The sequence below is a fragment of the Odocoileus virginianus genome, chromosome 5 (genome assembly GCF_023699985.2).
Source record: "Odocoileus virginianus isolate 20LAN1187 ecotype Illinois chromosome 5, Ovbor_1.2, whole genome shotgun sequence".
NCBI classification, from domain to species: Eukaryota; Metazoa; Chordata; class Mammalia; order Artiodactyla; family Cervidae; genus Odocoileus; species Odocoileus virginianus.
The window spans coordinates 5,200,373-5,225,366 of NC_069678.1; positions in this window are offsets into that span (position 1 = coordinate 5,200,373).

The window sequence follows — 24,994 nt, forward strand, 5'->3', positions numbered from 1 at the left end:
AAAGTAAGTAGCCTCCAACTAATAAAAATAAATGAAAAAATTTTTTTTAATTAAAAAAATAATAAAACCTTAAATAAAACTTACTCATGAAGTCAATAATGATAAACAGGACTAGTCTGTCAAGAGACAAAACAATATACTAAAGTCTATTTAAAGATATAATGGAATTTCTCTACAGGGATCAGGAATTTTTAAAATATTGGACATTTTTTAAAATAAAAGAATGGGAATCATTTCATTCAATAAAGATTTAAAAAAAGAAAGAAAGAAACCATGGAGGTCAGAATGAAGTGGCACAGTTTCTCAAGTGCTGAAAGATGTTAACCCAGAATATTCCTTGAATACTGTATCCAAGGAAAATATCCTTCAGGAATGGAGAGAACATGAAGATATTCTCATATGAAGTAAAACTAAGGTAATTTGTCACCAGCAGGCCTATCCTAAAAGAATGGCTAAAGGAGGTTCTTTAATAGAAGGAAACAATGAACAAAGGGATCTTGGAATATCAGGAAGAGGAAAAAAGCATGGTAAGCAATAATATGAGAGCAAAGACTCCTCTTTAGTCTTCTAAGTTAGGTTATATGATTGAAGCACAAATTATAACAGTTCTGATGTGGTTCTAAGTATGTAGAGAAAATATCTAAGAAAAGTATAATTAAAGAAGGGAGGGTAAACAGATATAAAAGGGAGTAAGGTTTTTACACTTACTTAAATTGGTAAAATTATGACACCAGTAGACTGTGGTATCACATATATATAGCGTCTCTTAGGTTTCCTTCATTGGCAGGAGGGTTCTTTACCACTAGCACCACCTGGGAAGCCCCTAAGTACAAAAAGATACACTTGAAGACAAGATAGGTAAATAAAAATGGAAACCTAAAAAATGGTTTAGTAACCCATAGGAAAGCAGGAAAAAGAAAACATAGAAATGAAAATCAGAGAGGAAAAAAGAGGCAACAAAAAATAAAATGGAAGACTTAAGTCCTAACATTAGTATTTACATTAAATGTAAATAGATCGACTACATCAATTAAAATGCAGATTAGCAGAGTGAAGTAAAAAAAAAAATCAACTACATAATGTCCATAAGACACTCACTTCAAATATAATGTAAACAGGTTGAAAGCAAAACGATGTGAAAATATTTATCATACAAACATTAAGTAATATGTAGGAGTGACTGTATCAATATAGGATAAAGTAGACTTCAGAACAAATTACCAGAATCAGAGATGAACATTACTTTATAATAAGAGGGTCAGTCTACCAAGGAGATGTGGAAATCCTAAATGTGTGTACACCAAACAATGTGGATGCAAATTATGCAAAGCAAGAACTAATAGCACTGAAAGGAGAAACGGACAAACCCATAATTATAGTTGGAGATTTCAGCACACTTCTAACAATTGATAGAACAGCTAGATATGAAATCAGAAAGGATATAGAACTCAGCAACACCATCAAAAAACAGAACCTAATCACTGTTTATATAATACTCCACCCAATAATAGCAAAATATATATACTTTTCAAGTGTCCATTAAACAAAGATATCAGTAGATCTTATCCTGGTCCATAAAATAAATTTCAACACACTAAAAAGAATTGAAAAAAATACAGAGTGAAAAATACAGAAGTGAAAAAAATACACAAGGAACTCAAACTGGTAATCAGTGACAGAAAGAAAACAGGAAAATGCCCCAAAGTTGAAAACTAATTAACACAGGTCTAAATAATCCATACATCAAAGAGGAACTCTCAAGGGAGATTTTTTTAAACTATTTGAAACTAAATGTAATTAAAATGTAGCACAGTAAAACAGAAACAGACTCACTGAGAACATCTGTGGTTACCAGTGGGGAGAGGTGAGGTGGGATTAGGGATTGAGAGGTACAAACTACTGTCATAAAATGAATGGAGAAGGTGAGACGAATTGAAAGAGAAGCATCAGAACATAGACGTATACATTATCATAGGTAAAATAGATTTTGAGGGGGAATTTGCTACATGATGCCAGGAGCTTAACCCATGCTCTGCAACAACCTAAAGGGGTGGGAGGAGGTTCAAGAGGGAGGGAACATATATATACTTATGGCAAATTCACGCTGATATATGGCAGTAGTCAACACAATATTGTAAAGCAATTATCCTCCAATTAAAAATAAATTTAAAAATAAATTAGAAGGATCACTAAAAAAATGAATAGGCTACAGGGAGATATTATACAGTACAATATAACCACTATTTTGTGGTGATGTTAAATGTAGTATAATCTATAAAAATGTTGAGTTGCTGTTGTATACCTGAAACAAAAATGATGCTGTAAATCAACTATAGTTTAGTTTTTTTTAAAGCAGTGTTTACAGGGAAATTTATAACACTAATACATACATTAGAAAAGAGAGAAAGTCTCAAATCAGTCATCTAAGTTTTGTGTGCTAAGTGTGTGTGTGCTAAGCTATGTGTGCTAAGTCACTTGTCGTGTCCAACTCTTTTTGACACTATGGACTATAGCCCACCAGGCTCCTCTGTCCAAGGGATTCTCCAGGCAAGAATAATGGAGTGCATTTTCATGTCTTTCTCCAGGGGATCTTCCCAACCCAGGGATTGAACCTGTGTCTCTTGTGTCTCCTGCACTGGCAAGCATGTTCTTTACCACCAGTGCCACCTGGGAAGGCCCCATCTAAGCTGAAGATGTGCTTAGCTTTTTCTAGATTTGGAAGTGTTTGGTGTAGTGCAGTGGGAAGGGCACAAAATTTGGAGTCAATCTCTTATTGAATCTTGGCTCCACCATTTCCTAAGTGTGTGGTATTGCTGATCCTCATTATTTCCGTCTGTAAAATGGGGAAACTACCCACATCATAGGGTTATTTAGAGGATTTAGTTGAATGACAGAAACTATGGTTGTTGCAGGAGGGCTGTAAATCCAGAAGGATGCCAAGCTGTTGTCTCTTTTTTCATCTATGCCCAAGCATTTTTTGATAGAAAATAAATTGTAGATGGAACACTTTAAAATGCATTTAAACACTATTGTAACCAACACAAATATATAATTTAAAATTAGTTTTATGCTTTCACACATTTTCAAGTATGAAGAGTCTTTATATTGGAAGTCAGTAAGACAACGTCTGGCACCTGAAGCAGCTGCTCAGGGCTTGGCCACTGTTGTTGGCAGCAGCAGGAATAATAGTATGACGTGCTAACGGTAGAAGTTGCAGTCATTGTCACTCTCCTAACAGTATTTCACTTGCATTGTTTTATTTGATTCTTCACAGTGGTCTGAGAGGTACCCAGGGCAGAGATCATAAGTCTCATTTTACCTGAAGGGTTAGAGAGGGTGCCTTCTTTTCCAAGATCTTGCAGTTTGAAGTTGCCATGCTCGGGAATAGAACCCAGGTCTTTCAACTCTGAAAGCATGACCTAGAGAAACAGGAAAGGCAGCTGTCTTAGTCTGCGAGAGTTGCTATAACAAAACATGACACATATTTATTTCTCACAGTTCTGGACACTCAAAGTCCAGGAACAAGGTGCTTGCAGATTTAGTGCCTGGGATGTTGTTTAGTCTGAACCCACAAGGATCCTCTGTCCATGGGATTTCCCAGGTAAGAATACTGCACAAGGTTGCCATTTCCTTCTTCGGGGGATCTTTTCAACCCAGGAATTGAACCTGCATCTCCTGCATTGTGGGCAAATTCTTTACTGCTGAGTCACCAGGGGAGGCCTAAGTATCTGTAGAGGGGCTCTTTCCCTGACTTTCAGATGACCCCTTTCTTACTGTGTCCTCACATAGTAGAGAGAGAAAGAGAGCTCTGGTCTCCATGTCTTCTTACAAGGGCACTAATTCCCTAATGGAGGGCTCACCCTCATGACCTCATTTAAATCTAATCACTTCCCAAAGGTCCCATCTCAAATACCATCACAGTGGAAATTTTAGGACTTTAACATAAAAGTTTAGGGGAGATGCAAACCTTCAGTCCATAGCAGTAGCCGTATTGGTATTTCTGGGATGTACTCTACATCCAGAGAGCATGCACTTACAGGTAGCTGCTCCCTCGTAGACTCACAGTGTAGTTAAGCAGGACAAGCAACATCCTGGGATGCTTTCTGTTCCCTGCATTTGGCTTGGGTAAGTAAAGCCACTGGCTTTGGAAAGCAGTCAGGCAGGACTGGGAGTCAACCTGCTAAGGGTCAAGTGTATTCTCATGAGGAGCCCCTCCCCCCTCAGGCATCTCCGGTAGGTGGTCCAGACCCTGAGGCAGGGCTGCTGTGACCACCAGGTTCCCGGGACAACATCGCCCTGTTCCCAGGAAGGACACTGCTCGGGGGTGGGGTGCGGTGGGGGTAGGGGCTCTGGGTCTGAGTGTGGCTGCATCTCTGACTCCACCGTGCTCAGTCCTGTCCAACTCTGTGACCCCCAAGTACTGTATTAATAGCCCTCCAGGCTCCTCTGTCCATGAGATTCTCCAGACAAGAGGATTGCAGTGGGTTGCCATTTCCTCCTCCAGGAGATCTTCCCAACCCAGAGACTGAGCCCAAGTCTCCTGCATCGCCTGTGTTGCAGGTGGATTCTTTACCACTGAGCCTCCTGGGAAGCCCTGACTCCGTCCCCTCACCCTGAACACCTGGGGCAGGACTTGCTCTGGGGCCCGACTTGCTCTGGGGCCCATCCAGCTCCTGCGCTCTGAGATTCCCAGGCCTGAGGTCAGAGACCTGCAGCTGTGCAGGGAGCCCTGTAAGCAGACCCAGGGCAGGGCTGGGGGCAGCCACCCACTCTGTGCTCGAGACAACAAAGGCAAGGTGCAACCTGAGCAAAGAGGGGGTCGTGGAGGGAACGCCTTGTCATTTGATCCACAGCTGATTAAGCCTTTGAAAACTCGCTCCGGGGACATGTCCGTGAAGGACGTCACGGAGGTGGGGGAAGAATGTGGCCTGTTGTCTGGGCCCAGGACACAAAGGCCTATCTGTGTGCACGTGGGCACCCCCGATCCAGGCTGGATCAGCTGCTCTTGTTTCCTCCTTCGCTATCACAATACAACTACAGAGCTACAGTCTGCCCTTCTACCCCCCACCCTAGGAGGGCCAGGCAATGGGATTTCTGCCCACTGAGCACAGTCAGGGTGCCTGCTGAGCACAGCCAGCCTCCCGGCCCAGTTGGCTCCTGGCAAGTCTAGAATGTCAACAGCCTGCTTCACCCTGCCCTCATTTACTGCCCTCTCTCGTCTTCTCTTTCTCTCACCCTCCCCAGCACACGTGTGAGTGGCAGATCCAGAGCGATCTGGACCCAACTGATCGCCAGGGAGCCAAGCCTGGACGCTTGAGAGAAAACCAGCTGGGCAGCGGCCAGCCATAGCACTGGGGAATGCTTTCCTCGGGCAGCAGAGTGGCAGCTGCCCTGGTCCCCAACCCTGAGCCCTAGCAAACTAGACTGGGAGCATTCTCTCTCAGATGGAGCCCCTGGCAATGCCCAGTGAAGAGCTGGTGTAGCTTCAAGTCAAAAGCCTGGAATGTGAACATGGGTTCCAGTGTTCTGGTTTGCACCAGCATAGGTAAGGCCCTTAACCCCTATGAGTCTTAATTTCCTCATCTATGTAGAATGAGGACCATAGTTCTTACCCTATGGGATGTCAGGAATATTCCATGGGTGTCAGGCAGCACTTAGCACGGAGTGGACATATTCATGAGCACTGAAACCCATACATACACTCATACATCCCAACCACTCAAGGTCATACATTCGCTCAATATGTATCAAGTGTCTTGTATCAGTGGTAAAGAGTCTGTCTGCCAACACAGGAAACTCGGGTTTAATCCCTGAGTCAGGAAGATCCCCTGGAGAAGGAAATGGCAACCCACTCCAGTATTTTTATCTGGGAAATCCCATGGACAGAGGAACCTGGTGGGCTACAGTTCAGGGGATCACAAAAGAGTTGGACACAGCTTGGTGACCAAACAAGAAAATGTGCCAGACACTGTGCTAGGCAGTTAGGGAACTAAAGAGACAAAAATCTCTGTCCTGGTAATGCAATTTCTTATGGGGGGAGAACAGACAAGAAACAATAAGGATAATAATTAAGGAAAGTCTGAAGTTTACTAGGTGATAAGGGAGATGGGGAATGAACAGAAGGGAATAAGGAATCAGAAGGTATGGGTGGAGAGAAGGTTTCTGTTTTTAGCAAGTGGTGAGGAAAACCCACGCTGAGAAGGCGATGTTTATGTAAAGACTTGAAGGACGAGAGGAAGGAAGTCAGGCAGATTTCTGCAGGAAGAACTTTCTAGGCGGAGAGGACAGCTTTGCAAGGCCTCTGAGATAGAGGGGCACCTGTGAATCTGCAGAGCAGGAGACTGGTTGCGCTAGGTAGAGGGTAAGAAGAGGCAAGCATTCAGGATGACAGTTGTGTGAGCCTTTGTGTTAGTTTTCGAGGGTCATCATGCCAAAGTACCACAAGCCGAGTGGCTTCATCAACAGAAATGTATCGAGTTCTGGAAGCCGGAAGCCTGAGAGGTAGGGGTCAGCAGGGCCAAGCTCCCTCTAAAGGAGACAGAGAAGGATGCTCCAGGCCTTGCTCCTGGCTTCTGGTGGTTCCCTGGCTTGTGGAAGCATCACTCCATCTTCTCGCAGCTTTCTTCTTGTTCACGCATTCGTGTCCGGATGCCCTCTTTTATAATGACTTCATTTTAACTTGATGACCTCTAGAAAGACCCTCTCTCCAAATCACACCACATTCTGAGGTCCTGGGGGCTAGGACTTCAACATATCTTTTAAAAAAATTATACTTTTTTGTTTCACTGCATCAGGTCTTAATTGCAGCTCACAGGATCTTTGATCTTTACCGCAGCATGCGGTGTTGTCAAATTGCAGCACGAGAGATCTAGTTTCCTGACCAGGGATCAAACCCAGGCCCCCTGCAGTGGAAGCATGGAGTCTTATCCACTGGACCACCAGAAAGTCCCAACATATCCTTTTTGAGAGACACATATTACCAGTACCAGCCTTTTAGCCCACTGTAAAGACCTTAGCTCTTTCCTCTGAGTGATTGAAGGCCATTTGAGGGTCTTAAGTCAAGAAGGCAGGACATGCTGTGACTCACATGTTACAGGGATGACCGGTTTCTCCAGGGGTTTTCTCTCTCTCTCTCTCTCTCTCTCTCTCTCTCTCTCTCTCTCGTGTATAGCAGGCTGACTGCCCCATGTCCCTCCTGCCTCGCAATCCTGGCTGCTGCTTCCACCCCCACCACAGGTCAAAGCCTCCGAGCCCAAGTTCACTGGGTGCATATCTAAGAAGCAGCATCCAGGAGGCACCTGGGCCCTCCTGTGGGGCATCCTCCTTGCCCCTTTGCCGCCTGGTCATTCCCCATCACAGGGTTTCCTGAAGCTCTGTTAGTCTGTCAGTCAAGGAAAACCCTCAAGGGGGCTACAGTGCAGTGGGGAAATGTCTGAACTATTCACTAAGTACAATTTTTCCTCCAGAGCAGAGAACAATCCCCAAGAAGGGGATTGGGCTGGTCCACACCCCTTCTGCTCACTTCACTGTGCCGGGGTCCCCTCTCGTCCCCTGGGTTGAGGCCTTGAGTCCACCCCTCACCCAAGCACTGGGTGACTGACCTCACACGGTATCCTGCTAAGGGGTTAAACACAACATTCATCTTCACAGGCTGGAGCCTGCAGTTGGGGAGCTTGAACACACACACACACACACACACACACACACACACACACACACACACTGATTTCCTCAGAAGGAACAAGAACCCTCGGGGAAAATACACCCACAGAAGGAAGAGGTCTCTTTCCCTTACTGCCATAATCAGCAAGTCCTTTATTGTCCACAGTGGAGCTGGCACTTCACACGAGCCAGCCCATCCCTGTCAGGGAGAATCACAAGCATTGGCCTATTAATGAGTCCTTCCTTGTTCTTCTGTGTGAGTTTCTGGAGGCAACCCTGTCTTTTTCCCTCTGAGGTTGACATGTCCCTGTTGGGCTGCCAGCTCCTGAGGATGGAGCCTCAGAGAGCAAAAGGCAGGAAAGCAGAGCCCAGCCCCAGGCTAGAGGCACCCCCAGGGCCACCCATTGCCCCTGGGGCTTCAGTCACCTGGAACTTGAGGGTGGGGAAGGAAGGTGTGAGACCAGTCAAGGTTCTTGCTTTATTTTCCCAGATCTCATTTAGTGGTTTTGGGAAAGGGCTATCTTTCAAGATTCTGAGTTCATCCATTCAGGTGGTCCGATTCTTCTCATCCTTCTGAAGACTGGTCCCAGGACTCTGAAACCCCCCTTTACTGTCCCCCCAGGGATCTGTTGCTAGTACTGTCCTACCGCGAGGGACCCCTCCCAGCTCGAGCGCTCAGGGCCATATCAGAAAACAACACCATCTAATATGGGCCTCCCTTGTGTGGGTCAAGCCACACAGGCCTTTTGAAATCATGGTCTGTTTTTCTGACTTGGCAGTATCCAATGAGTGGCTATTTCAGGGGTGTTCAGGGCCACTGTATTAGTCAGGTCCTCTGAGAAGCAGACAGCAAGACGGGATTAAGTTGCAAGGATTATAGAAGGGATTGTAGTAAGGGATTGTACAAGGATTATAGTAGCCTTTGTGAAATAAACAGATAGGAAGTCAGATAAGGCTGGAGGGCCATCAGACTCTGCATGCCTGACCCCCAGTGAAGGAGAGAGAGAAAGAAGATTGAGTGTGTTAGGTAGTTAGAATAGGGAAAAGGAGTCCAAAATGGCGGTGGCTAAAAGACCTGGAAGGGAAAGCCCTGAAAATAGAACAAAGGAAGGTCCAAGGACTGGAGTGAGAACCTCAGGTAAAACAAACAACGCTCCTGCTTAAGCCCAATTTGCATACGACAGGCCCAGGGGGAACAAAAAAACATATAAAAAGAGGAGCCGAAGCCCTCTTCTCTCTCTCTCTCCCACACGATGGGGCGCTCTTCTCTTCCGGTCTTTGGATCCAAGTGCCCTCACACCTCGAAGATGGATTTTCCTGCTATCATCTAAACAAATAGAGCTGTAACACTGAGCTGTAACAGTGATTTATTTAAGAGCTATAACACAGTCTGTCCTCCAAGAGCTGTGACCCGCCAAGGGGCTTTAATGTCCGTCACTCCAAATCTTTGTTGTAACGAGACAAAGAACCGAGGAGCATACACTCGCCTGACATCTAGAAAGGTCCTAGACAACCCCACAGTCTAAGGACATTTCAGCGAAGCCATCACTGAGTCCTCGGGCCAAGGCTGGCTTTCAGAGGAGTCTGGGTGCTCCAGGATTGGGTATCCCTTGTGGGTACCCAATGTGATCAGTCACTGCAGGGATCTGCATGGGATCTGGTGCAGATGTAGCTGGGTTTTTTAAAAAAGATATTTATTTTTATTTATTTATTTGACTGCACCAGGTCTTAGTTGCAGCACGCAGGATCTTTAGTTGCGCCCTGTTGAACCTGGGACCCCTGCATTGGGAGTGTGGAGTCTTAGCCACTGGACCACCAGGGAAGTCCAGCTATGGATTTCAAATGTAGAACTGGGACCCTTGGCTAATTATACTCTTGTAGTTGGAAGTCTGCAAGCTACATTCTTAGGTCCATAGACATAGCCTCTTCAGATCTCTGCATGGCCCTTACTCTTTGGAAATGGCCAGGTCCCTCCCAGGAGCTTCACCTGAGGTGTGTGTAAGTATCAAACTCAGAGGTTTCACAGAAACCAAACACATAGCACAGATGACTCTCAAAGGGCAGCCCATTGACTATTTACAGCAGAATCATCAGGAAGGTTTAAGGCACAGATCTCTGGACTCCACTCAAACCTACCCAAATGCATCTCTGAGGGGTGGCTTAGGAGTTGGCATTTAACCAAAAACACATGCCAACACATACATGTGATTCTTGTGCCTTATAAATTTTGAAAATCACTTCTGATGTGAAAAACTCAAATTTTGTGTACCAGTAGTGAATTGAATTTGGAGATAGAGTTTGGGGTGTGGTAAAAAAGAATAGCTTTGTTACCTTGCCAGGAAAAGGGGGATACAGCAGGCCCCTGCCCTTGAAAACTGTGTCCCACCCAGGAGGATTTGGTAAGGAGTTTTATAGCAATGGTTCAAGGGCTGGGTTGCTGATAAGATTAGGGTGTGTGCAGGGCCTGTACTTCTTTAATCTGATTTCAGGTAATCTCTTGATGAGCTGCTCTTCAGTTCATTTCAGTCACTCAGTGTCCGACTCTTTGACCCCATGAACCACAGCACACCAGGCCTCCCTGTCCACCACCAACTCCCAGAGTTTACCCAAACCCATGTCCATTGAGTTGGTGATGCCATCCAGCCATCTCATCCTCTGTCATCCCCTTCTCCTCCTGCCTTCAATCTTTCCGAGCATCAGGGTCTTTTCAAATGAGTCAGCTCTTCACATGAGGTGGCCAAAGTATTAGAGTTTCAGCTTCAACATCAGTCCTTCCAATGGACACCCAGGACTGATCTCCTTTAGGATGGACTGGTTGGATCACCTTGCAGTTCAAGGGACTCTCAAGAGTCTTCTCCAACACCATAGTTCAAAAGCATCAATTCTTCAGCGCTCAGTTTTCTTTATAATCCAACTCTCACATCCATACACGTCTACTGGAAAAACCATAGACTTGACTAGACGGACCTTTGTTGACAAAGTAATGTCTCTGCTTTTTAATATGCTGTCTAGGTTGGTCATAACTTTCCTTCCAAGGAGTAAGCGTCTTTTAATTTCATGGCTGCAGTCACCATCTGCAGTGACTTTGGAGCCCCCCAAAATAAAGTCTGACACTGTTTCTACTATTTCCCCATCTATTTCCCATGAAGTGATGGGACCGGATGCCATGATCTTAGTTTTCTGAATGTTGAGAGCCAATTTTTTCACTCTCCTCTTTCACTTTCATCAAGAGGCTTTTTAGTTCCTCCTCACTTGCTGCCATAAGGGTGGTGTCATCTGCATATCTGAGGTTATCGATATTACTCCTTGCAATCTTGACTCCAGCTTGTGCTTCCTCCAGTCCAGCATTTCTCATGATGTACTCTGCATGGAAGTTAAATAAGCAGGGAGACAATATACAGCCTTGATGTACTCCTTTTCCTATTTGGAACCAGTCTGTTGTTCCATGTCCAGTTCTAACTGTTGCTTCCTGACCTGCATACAGGTTTCTCAAGAGCAGGTCAAGTGGTCTGGTATTCCCATTTCTTGAAGCATTTTCCACAGTTTATTGTGATCCACACAGTCAAAGGCTTTGGCATAGTCAATAAACCAGAAATAGATGTTTTTCTGGAAAAATCTGGTCTTGGACAGTCTTCTCTTACCTCTTCCATTTATTGGGGGTTTTAGTTCTGCCTGCAATGCAGGAGACCTGGATTTGATCCCTGGGTCAAGAAGATCCCTTGGAGAAGGGAATGGTTATCCACTCCTGTATTCTTGCCTGGGAAATCCAAAGGACAGAGGAGCCTGGTGGGCTATAGTCCATGGGGTCGCAAAGAATGACTAACACTTTCACTTTCACTTTAGTGCCATAAAGAGCTCAAAAGATATTGTTATGATATATCCCTTGAGGTAGAATCAATACCTTGTCCCAAAGCTATCATTTCAAAGCTGCCCCTCCCTTGTCCCTGCATCCCCTCCCTTCCTTGATTAGCAGCTGTTTGAATCTGCCCTTTGGGACTCAGGAAAGGTCATGGACACTGGAGTCTGTTCCCTACAAATAAGGAACAGGGGACATGGAAAGGCTTCCACACCCAGGAGCCCCACAGGGTCCTGCTTGATTTCACTTCCTTACACCATGAGTAGGTGACTGACTCCAGGTCCCCCATTTCTTGGTCAGTTCCAATTTTAAACACTGAGCATTAATTCTCTGAGAATGCACCTATGTACCAGAACTTGGGTCTCAGTGTGTGGGTTAGAAGCAATGCATGAGGACCACAGACTTCTGAGCTGATGGGAGCTCTGGGAGACCTGTGCTTTCTGGCCTAGCCAAGCACATATACCTGGACATTACCTTTCCCCAAACATCGTACCAGTTATAGGATTTCTTTGGGCTCTAATCTTAGGAATTTCAGTTTCTTGCTTTCTCTCTACATATTGCATAGCACTACCTCTTTTCAATACTGGGACAGTCTCACTATAGGGATTTTGGGATTCCAAATCTCCCAGAAGATCTCTTCTAATTTCTCTGTGCGAAGGTGTGCTTTTTATCCTTCCTTTTATCACTCTTAACACACACTGACTGCCAGGGTCCATGGGCTGGGCTTCCATGAGCTTTCCCCACCTGTCACCTGCCCTTCTTTTCTTCCATCAGCACCAGCTAGTTACTCAAGCCTCAGAGATTTCTTATCTTATCTATGCTTTATCTGCAGCACTCTTGGAGGGTCAAAGTGCATCCTGCAGCCCCTGTGAGCACCTGGGAACACTCAGGCCTCCGTTACTTCCTTATCTCTGCCCTCTTCATCCTTAGACACCCTTTCTTGCCTTTGAGGTCATTCAGCCCAGTTGCTTGACCCTGCCCGGTTCCCAGCTTATCCCAACCCACTCACTCTCGGGGGATGAGTATTTGTAGAAGGATAAGGTGGTTGCTCACTTGGGTAAAGAATTCGCCTGCAATGCAGGAGATGCAGGAGACAGATGCAGGTTCAATCCCTGGATTCGATCCCTGGGTTCGATCCCACAGGAGGAGGAAATGGATACTGGGTCTCAAAGAGTCGGACATAGCTGAGCACTCATCACTCACAATCTCTAAAAACCAGTCCAATAATACCCAGTGCTGGTGACGGTACTGAAAATCCGATCACGCTGTGGCTGGCTGTGGTAGATACTGTTCTAATTTCTTAGGAATATACTTTGGCAATACACATGAAGTATGAAGAGATTATACCCTTTATACACTTTGATTTTGTTTATATCCTTTGATTTGGTGATCTAACTTTTGGGAATTTAGCTAAAGAAAATAAACTTCAATAGGAAAACACTTCACATAAAGTAAAATGTACAACACAGACATTTATAATATGGAGGAATTGAAAATAATAACTCATATTTATTAAGTACTTATTATGTACTGTCTGCCTGCTAAGTCACTTCAGACATGTTTGACTCTTTGCAATGCTATGGACTATAGCCCTCCAGACTCCTCTGTCCATAGGATTCTCCAGGCAAGAACACTGGAGTGGGTTGCCATGCCCTCCTCCAGGGGATCTTCCCCACCTAGGGACTGAACCCTGTTCTCCTGAATTGCAGGCAAATTCTTTACTGTCTGAGCTACCAGGGAAGCCCTATTTTGTACTAGGCACCATTAAATTCTTTATATTTATTATTTTTTCAAATCTTCACCACATCTCTATAATATAGGAACAATTATGATCTCGTAAGAACTACAACTATCTCCATATAACTTCTGTAATTTCCTCCAGATACCTAATAAATGAGAGGTGTTCTGTAGTTTGGATCACTGGCCCGAGGCTGCCCTGTAGCTAGGGTCATTGCCTTACCTTTGGACACAGCCATTTACTGCCCTTCCTTCTTCTCCTTAATTAGAATACAAGAGAGTAAGTGTCATCGCATAGCCAGTTAATTATATGAATCACTACAAAGCAAGTTCTCCCTCTCCTCCTTATAAAATTGGATTTATGAATCCGACAAGACTTAAATGAATTGGCTTAACTTCCATAAATGTGGAGGGGGAGTACCATTTTAGATCTAGCTGCTCATTTAAACCATTAAGGTCTTCTGGATCCTTATCCAGAAGTATAATTTAGTATAATAACTCTCTCAGATTTTGTTTTTTGTTTGTTTTTTAACTACAGATCCTCTGACATATGCTCTAAGTCTTCATTCTAGATGTTGATTAGCTTAGGGCCAGGAGACCAGTGCCTAGAGACCCTCTCTATATTAGGATAATCATGCCAAAACTCTTCTGCTCCCATCTTTTTTAAAAAACTTAAATTACTTATAAACTCCTTATATATAAAGCCACAAACTCAGCCTTTATCAGCCATTAGCTCCAAAACATGATCTGAGTTCTGGGTTGGTTTTTTGGCAAACCCTATATTTCCTCACCTTGAATAACAGTGATCATTCCCACATCATAGCATTGGAGAATAAGTGACCATGCCTCCTGCAATACTTGGCAGGTAGATGACTCTCAATACACATTCACTCAAGCCAGCTTCTCTTCTTCCTTCATTCAATCAACAGATTTCTGGCTTTGAGTTACTCAATAACATTTTGGGGGAGGGGGGTTAGGGATAGGAAAATGATCTTTATTAGTGTATGTACTTCAAAGGCAAGGAGTGTTTTACAATTCAAGTTAATAGTCCTTTTTAGGAGTAATTACTGCCCACTGGGGACTTACGACATGCTAAAATCACAATTTTTTTAGTAGTTACACTTTTCGGAAAAAAAGGAGTGGGTCATTTCCTAAAGGAAGATGCTGTTGTACTCATGTAGGTAAATTCTCCTTCCAGTGGTCCTCCTCCTCTCCTGTCTTTTCGCCACGGACACCCCTGACTTGTCATGCTTATTGTGGGTAGGGTATCGAGCTGCCCTTGAAGTGGTTAGAGGGACAGGGACAAAGCAGAATCCCTAGTGACGGTGTCCTAAGGGGACGCCAGAATCACTCATTTATTCAACAAAGACCTTGGAAGTCTAGACACTCTTCTTTGTCTTAGGGATCTATCCGTGAACAAGACCAAATATACCCCTTCACTCATTAGGAGCCTAGCTTCTAGTGGGGAGAGGCTGACAACAAACACATGATAAAGAGGACAATTTCAGAGGCTCAAAAAAATGTCATGAAGAGGAGAGATGAGGCTTTGATGGATTAAACATTAATAACATGGCCAAGGTCACGCATTAGTAGGGGACAAAGCCAGGATGCAACATCATCCCTGCCCCCAAATTCATGTTTCCTGACACTCTGCTCCCCAGGCTGTCCTGCATAACTAGTCCTCCCATCACAACTGAGTGAGGATTAGAGCTCACCTCTGTACAGCACTTTATCCTCTTCCAAACTATTTCCAGCATGTCACCTCATTTCACCTTGGGACATTATTATTTCCAGCTTCTCCTCCAAGGCCTGCCACGAATGCAGAGGAAAATGGCAGATCCTCCAGCAGTGGAGCCAATTACGCTTCCTGCAAATATAGAACAGTGAAATTCCCATGACATGGAGGACCACGAAAAGCGTTGAGTTGGCCACGTGTAGAGTAAACCGTGGTGGACTGGAATTTAAATAGGAAAAGACCTTTCCTTTCTCCTCCTGTGACTCACAGAAATTGGATCTTATGCAGTCTCCTCTATGTTGAACAAAGGTGCAAATGGGAAGCTTGGGTGTTCTCAGGTGCTGTGGGAACAGGAGGCATTGGCAGCCACACTCTGGTTTTCCTCTCATCTCCAGGGAATTATCCCTTGGGCTCAACAGAACAGAAACTTATTCCTTCAAGCTCCTTGTCTTAGCAATCGAAGTCAGCATGTGACTGTTCACAAGGCACATTGACATACTTGATCTTATTTGATGCACCCCACTGAGTGGGTTCTAATATTCTTTTTAATTCCAGACTGAGGAAACTGAGGGCCAGAGAAAGACAACTGACTCATGTGTTTCTGTGGGTTTGCAGGGGAGGTGGGCTTTAAGTCTTCTGATGTAAGGTCTCCTTGCTCCATGGTGCAGCCACTCGCTTTGGCGAAGGCTTTGGAAGGAACTCTTTCTAAAATGCATTACAGGGACTTCCCTGGAGGTCCAGTGGTTAGGAATCCATCTTAGAAGTTTAGGAATCCCACCTTAGAAGGGGACACAGATTTAATCCCTGCTCAGGGAACTAAGATCCCATACACCACAGAGCAACGAAGGTCCATGTGCCACAACTACTGAGCTTGTGCCCTAGAGCCTGTGCTCCACAACAAGAGAAGCTAGAGTGCTGCCTGAAGACCCAGCATGGCCAAATAAATACATAAATAATGTGTTACATACTTGCCTGCCTTTTGAAGCAGGGGATGCTAGGAGTAGGAGTGTGTGCTGTGGTGTAACATTTTCTTGCTGAATAGAGTTACCTTGGTGAACCCGTGCCTTTCTGCTCCACCCAGCAGTATGCCTGCTGTATCAGTTTTTCTTACTCCGCCTTTCTATGTCACTGGGTCTGCTCATTGCAGTCCTTGTCTTCTCTTTGTTCTTTGAAGCTTCCAATCAGAAGTCAAGGTTTTCACAAATTGTTGTAAACAAATCCAACACAAGTGTAAGTTGATACAACCCTCCTGAGGGGCAATTACGCAATGAATTAAAGAAACCTTTAAAATGTTCATAAGTTTCGGTCCTTTCTAGGCATGTATCTGAAGAAAATATTCAGGAATGTGCAAAAATATTTCTGTACAAGATTATTTATCATTTAGCTGTTGTTCAGTCACTAAGTTGTGTCCGACTCTTTGCGATCCCATGAACTGCAGCACACCAGGCCTCCCTGTCCTTCACTATCTCCCAGAGTTTGCTCAAATTCATGTCCATTAAGTCAGTGATGCCATCCAACTATCCTATCCCCTGTTGCCTTGTTCTCCTCCTGCCCTCAATCTTTCCTTGCATCGGGGACTTTTCCAATGTTCTTTGCATCATGTGGCCACAGTATTGGAGCTTCAGCATCAGTCCTTCCAGTGAATATTCAGGGTTGATTTCCTTTAGGATTGCCTGGTTTGATCTCCTTGCTGTCCAGGGTACTCTAAAGAGTCTTCTTATCATGACATCATTTACTAATTTACAAATTGAAATTTGTCAATAGAAGGAACAATTGGGTGTTGATTAAATAAAATATATTAAGTCCATGTGATAGAATATTATACATACAAGCCATTGAAATTGCAAAAAATTATCTCACGGCATTATGATGTACTCTTAGTAAGTTTAGTTCGGTTCAGTCACTCAGTCATATCCAACTCTGTGACCCCACGGACTGCAGCACACCAGGTTTCCATGTCCATCACCAACTCCCAGAGCTCATATCCATCGAGTTGGTGATACCATCCAACGATTTCATCCTCTGTTGTTCCCTTCTCCTCCTGTCTTCAATCTTTCCCAGCATCAGGGTCTTTTCCAATGAAAATGTCAGTTCTTCACATCAGGTGGCCAAAGTATCTGAGTTTCAGCTTCAGCATCAGTCCTTCCAATGAATATTCAGGGTTGATTTCCTTTAGGATTGACTGGTTTGATCTCCTTGCACAATATGTTAAGCAGGTTATAAAACAACATGTACATTATGATGACAATCTTTAAAAAAGTAATAAACATAAATAGAAAAATAACAGGAGGTTACATAGCAACATTTCCCAGGAGTTACTTCTGAGTGTAGGCTATAGACGGTTTTTATTTCTTTTGGTATTGTTTTCTTATTTTCTGCATTGAACATGTGTTGTTTTTATTCTTTTACTTTTTAACTTTTTTTTTTGTTTTGGCCTTGCTGTGTAACATGTAGGATCTTGGTTCCCCCACCAGAGATTAAACCCTTGCCCCTGCAGTGGAAGTGCAGAATCTTAGAGCAAGAGTTGTTTTTAAAATAAAATATTTACATACTATTTCTGTCTGGAATATTAACTACATGTTAAATATCCAGGGAGGCTCTGAGTTAGGGCCAGGCTATGATGTTAGCTATGAATATGATTTCATGAGGCAGAGAAAATATTTCTGCTGATTTCTGAGTCATGGACTGTGTCCTGAAGATTCCAAGAAAGCTGTTATGGAAAAAGAAATTTCATTTTCATTTTAAGTATTTTCATTTTCATTTAAGTATTTTCATCTTACTGTGGAGAAGAGATCCCATCAAAGCAAAAGACAAAAGGGAAAAAGGAGGGCGGGCATACATGTCTGTGTGAGTCCAGTAGTGATGAGGCAAGTTGCTGCCTGCAGGCAGCTGGGCCCTGAAGAGCAGTCAAAAAGCCAACAGGAGATGGGAAGGGGTGAGCAGACTGCCTGGGTGAAAAGAGGTGATTGCTTCAGCTTCTCTCCTAGATACTCAAGCCGCCTGCTGTGACTCTGCTCAGACCAGCACACCCTGGTATGGCTGTCTTGGCTCAGAGACCATCTGTGATGAGCCTGACCTGGGTGGGCGTAGGGCACCCCCCTGGAGAGCATGGCTCGGCCTAGCACCAGCTGGGAGGGCACCTGCCCACCTGCCCACTGCCCTTCACGAAGCTGGGTTTTGGCTGCCGAAGCAGTTGGCCCTGTGCTTGTACTGTTGGCTGAGGGCAGGAGCGTGGGTGGTGCCGGAGGTATGTGCGGAGGCAGAGGCCTCAGATGCTGAGGCATCTGACTGCAGGATGAGAGCTCCAGATCCCCGTGTGGCTCTTTATTACTCACAATACACTCAGATTAGGAGCAACACGCTCTTCGGAATAAGTGCATATGGGATGCTTGCGCCCCAGGCCACCTCTCAGTTCCTGCCCCTCAGATACGCTTACATTGAGGCCTTCAGGCCTGTACTCCTTGCCAAGCATCGCACAGATGGGTGAGTCAGCAGAACGCAGCCCCTCTTTCCTCCTGCCCACCCCCCTGCCCTGTTCTGCAGCCCAGAGCCATCCCTGTGACGCCCCATCTTGTCTGATGGGCTCCTGGCTGCTCCTTCTCCTGGACTGAATCAGCCAGATTGTGGGGTTTTCACTGCCCTGAGGTTCTAGAGTCAAGATAAAAGCCTCTGCTTTCTGGGTGAGTTGGGGAGGTGTACGCGTACCCTGCCCACACACTCCAGGTTTCTCAGCTTCCCAAGAAGGGTTGGGGCAGGTGAGCTGATGGACCTCAGGTTTACCTCAATCTAAATAAGCCAAGAAGAGAACCGTGATCAGGTTTAACTGCCGGTAGCTGTTGTTAAGGGGCTTCTCTGATAGCTCAGTGGGTAAAGAATCTGCCTGCCATGCATGAGACCCTGGTTCGATTCCTGGGTCAGGAAGATCCCCTGGAGAAGGGAAAGGCTACCCAGTCCAGTATTCTTGGGCGTCCCTTGTGGCTCAGCTGGTAAGGAACCTGCCTGCAATGTGGGAGACCTGGGTTTGATACCTGGGTTGGGAAGATCTCCTGGAGAAGGGAAAGGCTACCCATTCTAGTATTCTGGCCTGGAGAATTCCATGGACTCTACAGTCCATGGGGTCTCAAAGAATCGGACATGACTGAGAGACTTTCACACAAGTTGTTCTGAAATTTGGTATATTTTGTAGCAACCCTGACAATAACTTATAAGAAAATGAGATGTTTTTATTCATTTATTTTTCAACGAATAATCATTCATTCAATAGATATTAATTCATGTTAGTTGCCAGGAGAAATTAAAATGACTAAAAAAGATTCAGCAATTTTACTCCTTGGTATATACCCAAGATAACTGAAAACACACGTCCATACAAAAACTTGTATGTGAGTGGGCTTAGCAACATTATTATTCATCATAGCCAAAAATTGTAACAATCCAAATGTCCTACAAGTGTTGAATGCATAGCAAAATGTAGTATATCCATAATGGAATATTATTGGGCCATAAAAAGGAACGATGTACTAATAACACAGAAAATGGATGAATCTTGAAGACATTATGCTAAGTGAAAGAATGAGACAAAATTTCTCACTTATTGTATGATTCCATTTATATACAATGCCAAGAATAGGCAAATCTCTGTAGATTTTTATAGACAGAAGGTAGATTAGCAGTTGCCTAGGATTGAGGAGGTAATAGGAAGAGTTAGAAAGTGATGCCTAAGGGGAGGAGAACTTCTTTGGGAGGTGATAAAATGTTCTAAAGTTAATTATGGTGCAGGGGTGAATGGGGTTCTGCCTCTGAGAACCCAGCTTCAGATTGTGGGGCAGGGCAGGGGGCTTTGTAGGAGCATCACTCAGTTGGCTGGCCTCTGACCTCATTGTCCGCTGGTGGTCCATGGGGTAGCCTGGCTCCAAGCAGGCTTGTTGCAGTGCCTGCTAGATCACAACAAACCCTTCGTCCCTGAAGACGAAGGCCGATGCATGAGGTCAGACCACACACAGGGCCATGATTCCCCTAGTGGCTAGAAAACCAGGCAACCATAGGCATTTATTCCTCCCTCCGCTTTGTCTTTGACGCATGGGACTAGAGGCAAGGGGCATCTGGGTTGCCCATCACAATCCAGCCCCCGCCTCCCTTTTCCCATCATTATCAATCCAAGCAGCTCACTCTTCCTGCCAACACCCCTGTGTTTCCTGGTCTTCATCCATTTGTTCATACTGTTTCCTCTGCCCTGATGTCCTTTCCCCATCATTACCTGTTAAAATCCCACTCCTCCTTCAAGTTCTGGACCAAACACACCTCTCTCCACTGACCATGTGTTCCTACACTGTTTGCTTTCCTCCTGCGGTCCAGCATCAGAACACATTTCCCCCTCCTCTGTGACTCCCACCCCAGCCTGCGATCCTCTGTGGCTGGGTGAGAGCACCACTCCATCTGCCTGTTGTGGACAATAAGGGAAGGTGATGCCAATTTGTATCCTCCTTGGTGCCCAGTGCAAGGTCTTGCCAATAATATGCCCTCAGGAAGTGTCTGCTGGTGTTTTTCTAACTGGATGGGCTGTGTTCTGCAGAAACTTAGCATCTGGTAATTCGCCAGTAACAAGTTTGAAACTCAGGGAACTGAGTTCACAGATGGAAACTGCCTGCAGAATTTTCAGCTTCCTCAGCCCATTTGTTCACTTAGGGCTATGTTTAGTGGTCACTTCTGCATCTTCGTATCTCCCTGTACCTTCCCTCAGATTAGAGAGTACATTGTGAAATGCTACACTTCTGCAGAGCGCCCTGGGAACAGGGTTTGTGTAGCGCTGAGTGTGCTGTAAGGACAGGCAATGGCGCCAAAGCTGAGAGATGTTTGGTTTGTTACGTTCTGTTCAGTTAAGCCATCATGATATTTCTTCTTTAGACCTTTATGCTTTTCTGCCAAACATAAAAATATTCCAGCCATTTGCATCCATATTGGTGAATTGCAGAGAGTAACACGATGAATCTTTTAGCAGAAAACTGTTGTTTTTCCTTTGTGTGATTTTCAAAGGTCTGTTGTCCTCTTGCATAGAATTTTATTATGTGTTGGTGCCAATTTGTTTTCCAGGGGAACACATCTCCAAATTTATAATGAAAGGCAAGCAAAGTGGTACTTCATGGCCTTGGCCAGACACCAAGTGATAGCTAATTTTTGCAGCAGGGAAGGCAAAATAACAAGTCCCTGAATTACAATTTGGGTTTCTCCTTCTGTTCCCAAACAAAATGGTTTTAAAAAACAAACTTCTGTCTTAATTATAAGTATTAGTTAATGAAAGTACATCTGTGATTTCAAAAGTATATTTTTGTGTTTTAGATCTTAAATGTCATCCTGGGAATGGCAAATACTCGGGGGCTGTAAACTCTAAGGCAGAGGACTCTCTGCCTCTGAACTGGAAGAGCAAACAGAAACCCAGTGAACTAATTGTTACTCTTTATTGGTGACATTAGCTGTCGTCTAGTCTTTAGCCAGTACACAGAGATGACAAGTGTTCATTTCATAGAATGATGGAGTAAGATTTATGCTTGCGAGTGGATATTTGATACTTATTTGACTACTTACAGGCTCTGACATAAAGAATGTCATTTGTAACATAAACGCTATGAATCATTTTGGAATTTTTTTACTTCTAAGAACAAATGAGGATATTAATTTACTTAATTTCTTATGTCAGGATAGAAATTTTATAGAGCATTAGGGAACACTCTCGTGTCCCACTCCCTTCCCTCTCATGGTTGTTCTTGGTTGCTCAGACCCTTCTGCACTCTCTGGAGGCTCTACCTTGCACACACATGTGCACACAGATGCACACAGACTCCTACTTATACACACAGGGCCTTTCCTGTTCTTCTCTCCCTTAACTAAGTTCCTCTCTGAAGTTTGTTCTCTGTGGATTCTGATCTCTGCTTCAGCCTTCAAGGGTACTAATGACTTGATTTGTTTCTCATCTGCCCAAGTCCCATACTAGTTTCTTCAAATCTAAGATGTCATTGATTGCAAGATGCTCCATTAGTCTGCATGCCATTGAGGAAAAAAAAGAAAACCATACCTGTAAGACTCTAGAGGTTTAATCCTGATTTTAATAAAGATGTTTACATATGGCACTAGTTGAGCCTTAGACTCAGTGAATGACACATGGTAATAGAATTGTGAAGGGAGCCTTCCTGATGCAATGTCTTAACGACTCGCAGGGTGGAGTGCTAAGGCATATTTGCGGGTTGGTGGGGAGAGAGGTTGGAGTCAGCTGGTACTTCTGTTGCCACATGAGTCACACCATGTAGTCAGCTCCCTGTCCCATGTATACAGTGGCTAGAGGTGGGAAGACCCAGTACATAACAACGAAATAAACCATAAACCAAACCACGCTAATGAAAAACGTAGATCTGCCTATAGGAAATCCACAGATGTTCTGCTACATAAACCTCACTGACTGCAGGGAGCAAGGAAAGTCTGTCCATGAAGAGCACTCTGAGAAGGGTTCAGGATCAATTTCTCCACTTAGGCTTCAGACCTGAGGTCTCCTTTTCGCTCTGCTGCTCTCCAGCCCAAGGCCCAGTGATTTAGGTCTGTGGTTTTAAAACGTCACCCTCCTTTCTGGAGCCCCTCACGGGAGGGAAAAGAAAAGGAAACTTGGACTTCAATCTTAACGGCTCCACTTTTGCCTGTCTTGGATATTGGCTTTGGTTTAGTTGCTAAGTCATGTCCAATTCTTCTGACCTCAGGGACTGTAGCTTGCCAGGCTCCTCTGTCCATGGGATTTCCCAGACAAGAATACTGGAGTGGGCTGTCATTTCCTTTTCCAAGGGATCTTTCCGATCTAGGGATTAAACCCACATCTTCTGCATTCCAGGCAGACTTTTTTTTTTTAATTTATTTTAATTGGAGGCTAATTACTTTACAATATTGTGGTGGTTTTTGCCATACATTCACATGAATCAGCCATGGGTGTACATGTGTTCCCCATCCTGACCCTCCCTCCCACCTCCCTCCCCATCCCATCCCTCAGGGTCATCCCAGTGCACCAGCCCTGAGTGCCCTGTCTCGTGCATCCAGCCTGGACTGGCGATCTATTTCACATATGATAATATACATGTTTCAGTGCCATTCTCTCAAATCATCCCACCCTCACCTTCTCCCAGAGTCCAAAAGTCTGTTCTTTACATCTCTTTTGCTGTCTCGCATATAGGGTCATCGTTACCATCTTTCTAAATTCCATATATATGCATTAATATACTGTATTGGTGTTTTTCTTTCTGATTTACTTTGCTCTGTATAATAGGCTCCACTTTCATCCACCTCGTTAGAACTAATTCAAATTCATTCTTTTTAATGGCTGAGTAATATTCCATTGTGTATATGTACCACAGCTTTCTTATCCATTCGTCTGCTGATGGGCATCTAGGTTGCTTCCATGTCCTCCAGGCAGATTCTTTATCACTGAGCCACTTTACACTCTCTTCTACTGTCAAAATTCCCAGATTTAGTATTACTATTTCATTCCAAGAAGGTAGGTAATAGAGAAATACTAGAATCTCTCTCCTTGGATTATAGCAGCAAGACAAGAATGCTTCTTTTTTTTTTTAGCTGCACAGTGCAGCACATGGGGTCATAGTTTCCTGACCAAGGATCAAACTCAGGCCCGTTACATTGGAAGCTTGAAGTCTTAACCACTGGACCACCAGGGAACTCCCAGAACACTCTCTTAATCAGTTTGGGCTGCTATAACAAAGTGCCATAAAATGAGTGGCTTTGTTTCTCACAGTTTTGGAGGCTGGAAGTTCAAGGTCAGGGTACCAGCATGGTCAGGTTCTGGTGAGGCTTGCAGACTGCCGTCTTGCTCAGACCCTCACATGACAGGAAGAGGATGAGAGATGTCTCTGTGGGATCTCTTTTATAAGAACACTAATCTCATTCATGAGGGCAGGGCTCTACCTTCATAACTTAATAACCTCCCAAAGGCCCCACCTCCAAATACCATCACATTGGGGACTAGGATTTCAATATATGAAGGGAGGTGGGGGGAACACAAACATTCAGTCTATAACAAGCACTAAGGGTAATTCATGCAAGAACTGTACCAACTGCTTTCTTCTCATTGTTCTGCTGAGGACTCCTTCTCTTAACAGTGACCCCCTTTAGTGATCAGGGATCAGGAAAGTAGTGGAGTTGCTTAGTGTAGTAGTTTCCCATCACGGCAGTAACAAATTACTACTAATTTAATGTTTTAAACTAGTACAACTTTACAGTTTTTAGGCTGGAAATCTGACACAGGCCTCACTGGGCTAAAAACAAGGTGTTGACATGGCTGTGTACCTTTCAGGGTGCTCCAGGGGAGAAACCGTTTCCTTATCTTTTCCCATTTCTTCAGGCCACCTGTATTCCTTAGCTTGTGCCTCTTCCTTCATCTTCAGAGCCTGTTATGGTGACATGAGTACTTTTCATATGGTATCTTTCTGACCCGCGTCTGTAGTCATATTGTACTCTGACTGTCTTCTTCTGCCCCCCTATTCCACTTTAAAGATCCTTGTGATTACATTCAGTACAATGTTATTTTTCTGTTTTCAGATCACCCAATTAACGATCTGCCCCAAGTATTAATTCCATCTTAAATCTTCATTTCCCTTTGCCATGTAATTAACACATTCACAGGTTCTGGGTATTAGCGCATAGCCATCTTTGGGGCTCTTATTCTGTCTACCACACCTAGAAATAGGTGTCAAAGTACAACAGGTTGTGGGAGGATCAGAAAAGAGATCACACAGAAAAAGTAACACAAAAGAAGCTACAGAGACATGAATCAGTCTATTTTGATTTATGAGTTATCCCTCCATATTATTGCTCACCAATGTTAATTAAAGAGAGAACTTGAGAATATCAAGTATTTCATGTGGGATTGAGGTCACAGGTTGGATTCCCCCAGATGATGGAGATTTCCATGTAGGACATTTATTAGGGAGTGCTCTTGGGATCAACACCTTTGGAAG